Source organism: Echinops telfairi, unplaced genomic scaffold (assembly GCF_000313985.2).
Source record: "Echinops telfairi isolate 266 unplaced genomic scaffold, ASM31398v2 ScPeMD7_4;HRSCAF=17, whole genome shotgun sequence".
NCBI classification, from domain to species: domain Eukaryota; kingdom Metazoa; phylum Chordata; class Mammalia; order Afrosoricida; family Tenrecidae; genus Echinops; species Echinops telfairi.
Genome location: NW_022103900.1, coordinates 44583407 through 44592729, shown reverse-complemented (window position 1 = coordinate 44592729; position 9323 = coordinate 44583407). Strand labels below are relative to the sequence as shown.

The following is a 9323-nucleotide window of genomic DNA, read 5'->3' as shown; positions in this document are numbered from 1 at the left end:
AACTGTACACAGTATACAACTGTCCCTGGGAGTTTCTGTATATGGTATACAACTGTACACAGTATACAACTGTCCCTGGGAGTTTCTGTATACAGTATACAACTGTACACAGTATACAACTGTCCCTGGGAGTATGTTTTATGGGGGTCAAAAGTCTCATCTTGCTCCCACAGAGCAAGCTGGTGGTTTTGAACTGCACCGGGGCTCTTAAAACAAGCTAGCAATGAGAGAATAGGTGATGAGCAACATAAAATATACAATAAAACAATTATCATTGTCTCATATTTTACACCGTCCAACGTCTCCATTCACCCAGGGAGGAGGTTATATGTAGATCCTTGTAATCTGTTCCCCCTTTCTCCCTCACCTTCCCTCCACCCTCCCGGTATCGCCACTCTCACCACTGGTCCGGAGAGGTTCATCTGTCCTGGATTCCCTGTGTTTCCAGTTCCTATCTATACCAGTGTACATCTCAGATCCAGCCAGATTTGTAAGGTAGAATTGGGATCATGATAGTGGGTGGGAGGAAGCATTCAAGAACTAGAGGAAAATTGTATGTTTCATCATTGCTACATTGCACCCCGACTGGCTCATCTCCTCCCTGTGGTCCTTCTGAAAGGGGATGTCCAATTGCCCACAGATGAGCCCTGGGTCCCCACTCCACACTCCCCCTCATTCACAATGCTATGATATTTTTAGTCTTTGATGCCTGATACCTAATCCCTTCAATGCCTTGTGATCTCACAGGCTGATGTGCTTCTTCCATGTGGGCTTTATTGTTTCTCAACTAGATGGCTGCTTGTTTATCTTCAACCCTATAGGACCCCAGACTCTATATATTTTGATAACCTGGAACCATTAGCTTTCTTCACCGCATTTGCTTATGCACGTGCTTTGTCTTCAGCGATCATGTAGGGATAGGCTGGTGTGCTTCTTCCATGTGGGCTTTGTTGTTTCTCAGCTGGATGACCGCCTGTTTATCTTCAAGCCTTTAAGACCCCAGATGCCATATCTTTTGATAGCCAGATACCATCAGTGTAAGATATGACAAAATAATAATAATGTATAAATTATCAAGGGTTCTTGGGGGAGGGAGCAAGGGGGAAGGAGGTGAAAAAATGAGGAGCTGATACCAAGGGCTCAAGTAGAAAGCAAATGTTTTGAGAATGACGAGGGAAACAAATGTACAAAAGTGTTTGACACGATGGATGAATGGATTGTGATAAGAGTTGTAGGAGCCCCCAGTAAAATGATTTAAAATTTTATCTATAATGTTATCTAGGATCTAACCTTTTGATTATCTAATTCTTGACCTTATTTATGAATTTCTTTGCTGAGGGTAGATAGTCTTAAAAGAAAGTCACTTTCTTCCAAGATCTTCAGCTTTAACATAGTACCCATGAATAGATGTGTAACTAGAATGTAGAGTGGCCTGAACTGGGACTTTGAAGTTCATTCTCTGAGGACAGGTAGCAGTCCTGTGGTTTCAACTGATGTAACTCTGATGCCCTTAAATGTTCTTATTGGAGTCCTTGGGTGTTGTGAAAGCTTTAGTACTTGACTCACAACTGAATGGTTGGCAAATGATGCCCAGGTACACAGAGATGTCCTCAAAGTAAGACCTGGGGTTCTGAGTTTGAAAGTTCACAGTGTTGAAACCCCCCTGGAGTCCAAGCTCACCTCCAAAGACAGACCCACCATGACTCAGGTCAACTCAACAACAAAGGTGATGGGTTTGGTTTTAGATTAATGTTCTTATTCCCATACACTTGAAGCTATATGAGGATGGAATTGATTATAAAAAGACAACAGAAAACCCTCGATTAGTTATCTGTTTCAAAATGGCTTATTATTTTTGTCGGTTTCTTTGTTTTTGTATCTGTGCTTCTGATAGCTGTGTCTCAAGTTCCAGAGTACCATGACCAGGATACACATGTTACTTAAGCAATGTATCATGAAAGAATGAGGTACCTGTACCTTAGCTATTATCAATTTCTCTAGCATAAATTAACTCTGACAATTAAAAATTTAGCAAAACAATAGTGAGGGGAATAATCCTTGCCCCTATCCTAACCAAAGGTGTTTGTCTCATTAAAAGTAGCTATTTCTGTCCCTCCTAAAGACAAATATTAGCTACATTATCCCAGGTTCTGACTTAATTAAAAAATAAGGAAGAAACAAAAAATAACCCTAATTAGGTTAGTGACATAGTAACATGGCACACAGAGCTACACTAAGAGTTTACCAAAGTGCTGCCAAGTTTTGAAACACATTGGTAAACCCTCAAGGTAGCTTGGATGCTATCTTACTAACCTAAAGTTTACTTTCATTAAGGATATGTACATATATACACAGGTCTACACCCACATACATATACCCTAAATAAATAAATTTTTATGAAATGTTGTGAGCTACATCATTAGTTACTAATGAAAAAGTTATCCTCACATCTTTCTAATGAAGAAAACTGGAATTAATTGATAGCAATTAACACCAGGAAAGACCTATTATTATTATTATACTAAGATAAATACATCACATGGTATAAAACCTTGACCCATTTTATAATTTATCTAATTTCAAATATCAGATTGAATAAAACATCAGGTTAAGCTCTTTTGCTGTCAAAACAGATTAAACTTTATTCTAATTGGAAGACTCCAATCCTTGCCAAAATACACCGTAGTCAGTTCATGGCATTAACCATTCAAAGGGAATTTTACTTCTTCAGTATTGCATATGAATTAATTTGATACAAAATAATGTGTGTATAAAGTGCATGTGTGTATGTGCATATATACATATACATATACATGTGTTCATATACATACATACTACCAGTTGTTTAGGGTATCCAGATAATAAGATGATAAGGTACCATTCTTATTTAAAAGAACTTTTTAAAAAAATTGTATACCTTTCCAGAAAAGTTAAGTATATATTTTAAAGGCTACTATATATATTCTATGGCACTATAATACTAGCAAAATACCCAAAAATAAGAGTACACAAGGTAATGGAACTCGAAATGGTTATACTCTTGAATGCTTATCAAAAAACGGGAATCTATAGTGTCTATAGAGATGAGCATCTGAAGAAAGGCCTGCTGATCTACATACAAAAATTCAGCCACTGAAAACACTATGGGTTACAATTTATTCTGACAGAGATTGGATTTTGACAAGGCCAAATCAATCCATAGGCAACATATTCTGTGTTTTTAAGCTATTTCTTTTATGTTCTTACACACAACACTTTATGGCAAGCTGACTTTTAAAAAACTCATAAAGAAATATATCAAAAATTCTAACTCAGCTTCTTTTAAACATATAAAGAATATCCTTCACCTGGGATCGTACACATGACTACCAGGAAGAATTATTTTTATCAAAGAATGAAAAATAATCATAGCCTTAAAACTCATCAGTCATTCCACCACAGATTGTATCCCTAATTAAAGCAGTGGAATTATGAATGTATTGCCATAGGGGGGAGGGGAGAAGCAAAACTAAAATTGAGCCCTTGGGTTAACTAAGTTAATATTTATAGATTCCCCAAGATAGTAATATGGTTATTCATTATGCTATTAATTTGTTATTGAAGAGTAAAGGAAAAAATAAATAAAGTATTCATTTTGTTTTTATATCTAAGTAAAATTAAAAAGCCTGCATAAATATTTGGGAAGCATAACGTGAACTGATTGCTTTGGGCACAGATATTAATTCCTATTTGAGGATGTCTTTCCAGAAATTAAGCAAGGTGAATACTATTAATACTTAGAAAATTCATTTTCTTAGTGATCATATTCTCCCATTACCTGTGCTATTACAGAAACACACACACATATAAGGTCAATAAAGTTATTTTGAGTGTGTGCATCCCGGGAAAATATTGTATTGTGTATGTGATTGTACATAGACATGCATATGCAAATTCAATGCTCCAGAGATAATGAAAGTAATTGTCAAAGTTAGTTTGGGGGAAAGATATTTATACTTTTCATTTTAAAAGAAAACAATTAGTTTAAATTGCAGGTTCAGAACCTGTCTTGGGTGGTTGGTTGCCTTTGATGTTATTGTTGTGGTGGTAAATGGTGCGATGTGATCAACAGACAAGGGGTTTAAATCTATGCCAGTCAGGGACATGCATATACATTGGACAAAAACAAAAAGAGATTACAAGTCAAGGGGACTACGTATGCTCATGCCAGTTGCTTTCAATTTCTGAACTACAGCTTGTTTGTTTGTCTTTTATTGTTTATTAATCCAAAATTTATTTAGGTTGAACTTGTTTCAATTCCTAGTAACTAAAATTAGCCCGTTAAACAATCTATAGGTATTACAAACCAAAGAATGAAAGATAAAGTCACAAATCTATCTGGAAACAAAACTAAACATGAAACAGAATGCATGAGCCATCAAAACAAAGTGTATTGCTCCTAGGTAGAATGCCCAGTATAGACGATCCGTAAGTTAGAGCTTAACCAGGAGTCAATCTAATTCGCTTAGGAGCATATACTAGAGAGCCATTATTTTCATGTTACTCTAAGACTAGAGCTCACCTGTGTCTAATTTGCTCAATCCATTTTATTTGCAGAAAATACTATATCCCTTTCAGGAAAGACTATTCTAGGTCTGGATGTTTAAAACAAAAGCACAGTATAAACTATGTTGGCATTCTCATGATTCCCATTGTGGTTAATCAGTTTCCATCCGTCTAGCTTCCCAGCTGCTCCTAAATAGGAAGACTGTCTACTCCCCTAAAGAGTTACAGTCTCAGAAACCCACAGGAGCAGCTCTACTCTGTCCTACAAAGTTACAATGTCTGAATTGACTAGATAGCAGTGAGTTTGAGTTTTGATGCTTATAGATGCACCTGTACATGTATGTATGTCTGTGTACTCAATATGCCCTTGTCAACACACAACTGCATCATAGCTATTTATGAAACGACACACATACTTTAGTTGTTAATATTGCTGCAAAATTGTGTGTATTACAGCATTTACAAAATAATCCTTTATCGCTGCATAAACCTCAGTGTCAGGATGGACTGGGATAGAGGTGTGCTCATTTCACCCTTTTCCTGGGCTACTTTTACCATCATGAAAGCTAACAAATGCCTGCTATCGATAAATTGACTTCTCCCCTTGTCCTCTCATGCAGGTAAGCATCCAAGAACATTCTTTTCTACACGTAAACCTATTTTTGTCTTTTTATAAAAGTAGATTATACAATATTTATCCTTATGTGATTGATTTATTTTACTCAGCATAATGTCTGCTAGATTCACCCACATTTCAATGTATTTGTGGAATTGATCAGTATTTCTTATGGCTGCATAATATTCCATTATGTGTATGTAGCACATTTGGTTTATCCATTTACCTGTTAATGAACGCTTAGGTGTTTTTTCTGTTTGTTTGTTTTGCTATTGTGAATAATGTTGTAATTAAAAGAGGGGTGCATGTCATTGCTATGCATATACATAAGCCATAAATGTAGGAGTGGAATTAATGCATATCAGAGTAATTTTATGTCTAAGGTTTGAGGAAGCAACATCCTACTTCTTATAATGGTTGAACACATTTGTAATCACGTCAGCAGTGAAGTAGGGTTCAAGTTTCCCTGAAATTTCACCAGCCTTAGTGGTTTCCTGTTCTTCTTGTTTGAGGTGTTTTTCTTCAGCGTTGGGATGGTGCCTTCTTGTGGCTGATTTACATCTCTCTGTAGCTCAATAATCATCAGCATTTTGTCATGTGATAATTGACTTCTTAAAATTTCTCTTTGATAAATCTGTTTAGGCCTTAACCAATTTTTTTTAATTGGATTGCTGGTCTTTGTGTTATTAAGGTGGTGGATTTTTCTATATATTTTAGAACTTTTAGATATTAGATCCTTATAAAATATGATGTTCCTGAAGATTATTTCCCCAATCTATGGGAGTTTTCTTTTTTACTTATATTTTTGATAAAGTACTTGCTGAACATAGATAATTAATGTTCAGGAGATATATAATGTGTCTTTTACTTGGCCATTGACTTGTAAATGTGGTTGATAATTTATTTTCTAAAGAGGAGTAAATACCATCACTTTTCCTAATATTATCTTCAAGAAACTTTCTAACTTTAGCTTTCATATAAAAGGCTTTTTTAAAGTTATGGAAAAAAAGGAAGCAACAAATAGTGAAGTGGCCAATGAGATTGTTGTAGCTCCTTGTATTTAGGCCCTGATTCAATTGGCTTTTTTGGTGTGGTGCCAGGTGTAGATCCTGTTTTTGTTTTGCGGTTTTTTGTTTTTTTTGGAAGAGGAGATTTATATTTGATAGAACCATAGACTGTTTCTTCCCCACTGCATGGACTTTGACCTCATTTAAATCAGCTGAAAATAGATAGATGGATTTACTTCTGGGTTCTTAATTTTGCTACATTGGTTTATATCTCTGTTGTCAAATCAGTACCGTTCACTTTGGTTTCATTAGTATCTAATTTACCATGTAAGCCATCTTTTGATTTATCATTACAGAAATAGATCTGCTCTGCCTCCCCCCTCTGGTGTGAGTTTAGTCAAGCTTTCTGTAATGAGGGTGACTGCAGCTTTTTCTTTTCCTATAATTTTATTTTCAACTTCAATTTCAACTGAACATACAGCTCTTACTTTATTCTGTATCTCTATACTGGGAGACGACATGTTAAATGATCCTAGCGGGAATAGAAAGTCACCAGGCCATTTGGCTAAAACCTTACCAGTTGTGAAAAAAAAATAAATGAATATATTTCTTCACTGGCAAAGATGTTCTGAATTTTCCATTGCAAAACAGATTCATTTTGCCCCTCACTTATACCAAATAACATAATGACCAGCCTTGGGAGGAATTGGTTTGTGTGAAATGAAAATACATTCTTTAGGGTATATTTGCCCTCTGGACTATTACTTTCAATTGTTCCTTGTTGAATCCATTGTATGAATAGACAAAGACTTATTGACAGTGGTAAAATAAATTGGAGTGAAAAGGAAATCTACTTAGTAAACCCTCCCTGTCTTAAGAAGCGTTTTCTTTATTCATGTGAAAAGCGAAGCTTGAAAAATTTAACAGTAAATTTCTTAAGTTAAAGTCAAAAGACTCACTGCCATCAAAGTGGGTCTAACTTATAGTTCCTGAGAATTTAAATCTTTATGGGAACAGGAAGCTCATCATTCTCATTTGGAACAACTGACGAGTTCAAACAGCTGATCTTGTCGTACAGCTCAATGCGCAGCTCGCTAGGTCACAGAAGCTGCAGTAAACATTTCTGTAACTCACCACTTCCAAAAATAAACTGCCCTTTGATAGCCTGAGAGTTTTATATACAAAACACTTAAGTTAACTTTAAGATATACATTTCCAGTGTGTTCTTGGAAATGGAGGAGATTATATTAAAATATTCTCCATAGATATACAGAGAATTATAAACATTGTTTGGGCTAAACAATATTTGGTCTGAACATTGCTTATTCTAGACAACAATGTAAGGAAGAACCTTGACTCTCTGATTTTGAAAATATGAGTGGGCTTCAAAAAGTATTTGGAAACATGAAATGAAAAGATGTCTTTCCCAATAATTTTTTGAAGCTCGATCACAGAATCAATATCCAGCAGCTGGAATTCTGTGTTTCATAGGACCTTAGTTATATATCACAAACCAAACCAAACTGGAGTTGATGCCAACTCAGAGTGACCCTAAACAACCAGATAGAACTGCCGCTGTGAGTTTCCAAGAATGCGGTTCTTGACAGGGGTAGACAGCCCTGCCTTTTCCCCCCAGGATTGGTTGGTGGTTTCAAACTGGTGACGTTATGATTTGCAGCCCCAATGTGTAACCACTGTGCCACCAAGTAGCAATACAAAAAGGCAAAATTCTATTGGGGGCAGGTGAACAAAGATAAAATATGTTCAACCCAGGAGACATAAAGTTCAAACTCAATAACTCATGCAGTCCTCTGTTGATTTCCAATAGCATAGGTATATCTCATGATCCTAAGACATTAGTTTTAATATTGCTAAAAGATTCTCCCCTATGAAAAAAATCAGAGCAATAACAGGCTGTTGTTTCTGAAATGTCTTTGCTGAACAGTTTTATAAGTGTTTCTTATGTTCGCACAAACATTTTGTTATATATCTGTTTTGGAACCAGGTTATACAGAGCCTCACACCAACCACTGCCATGATTTAATGCAATGGAAAATATGTCATGAAAACTTGGTGTTCTTAGCAAAATATTTACTCTAAGCCTAATCACTAGGAAACAGACAAATATCCAAATTGTAGCTCATTATACAGAAAACTGTCAAAGCTGTGTGATACGCTAATGAACTAACGTGATTCATCTGTCAGTCTGTTGGATTGTGGCAGTTTGCATGTCTCTATAATGCTGGAAGCCAGTCAACACATGCATTGAAAAGCAGGTCTATGAAAGGATCCAGGGGAGCATCCAACCAATAGAGAGGGAAGAAGCACCTGATGACCCATATCTGAAAAATGGACCAGCAAAGGCCTTAGGGACTGTCGCACAATATTTTCTTCAGAGTGCCAGAAGACGAGACCTGAGGGAGGAGAGCAATCGAAATAAAGGGAGAAGGCCGGCCAACTCATTGTGTGGTCGACCTTAGAAACGTGATAGAAACGTGATGGAGCAAAACGTCCAGGACTTGTTTGTTATTGTTGATGCAGCATGATTTAAAAGGAAAAGAAACAGCTCCAATCATACATTAATAAGCAGAACATGGAATGTACAAAGTATGAAATCTAGGAAAATTGAAAGTTGTCAAGAATGAAATGGAACATAAAACGATCGATATCCTAGACAATGGTGTGAAATAAATTGATATTTGTCATTTTGACTGGGCCAATCATATACACCACTATGACAGGAATGACAAATGTATGAAGAGTAACGTATCATCCATCATCAAAAAGAATATTTCAAGATTGATCCTGAAGCGGAAGGCTGTCAGTGTTAGGATGGTATCCATATGCTTCCATAGCAGTCTAATTAATATTACTATAATTAAAATTTATGCACTAATCAGGAATGAACAATATGAAAATCTGGAAGACCTTTCCCTAATTTTACAGTCTGAAATTGATCAAAAATACAATCAAGATGCATTCATAATGATTGGAGCTGACAGAAGAAAAGAAGGACTAGCAATTGAAAAATATGGTCCTGGTAATAGAAATGATGAAGGAGATGAGATTTCTAGACAGAATTCAGTAATAAGGCAACTAGTCACTGAAAATATCATAATCAATACATAGGAATCAAATCATCTATATATGTATAT

General features: G+C 36.0%; 1 protein-coding gene across 1 annotated transcript in view; it reads right to left on the bottom strand.

Annotated features, from left to right (window-relative positions):
- Window positions 1-9323, bottom strand: part of LRP1B (LDL receptor related protein 1B) — a 1686774-nt gene that overhangs the window by 1661214 nt on the left and 16237 nt on the right. The gene's annotated exons all lie outside the window — the stretch shown is intronic.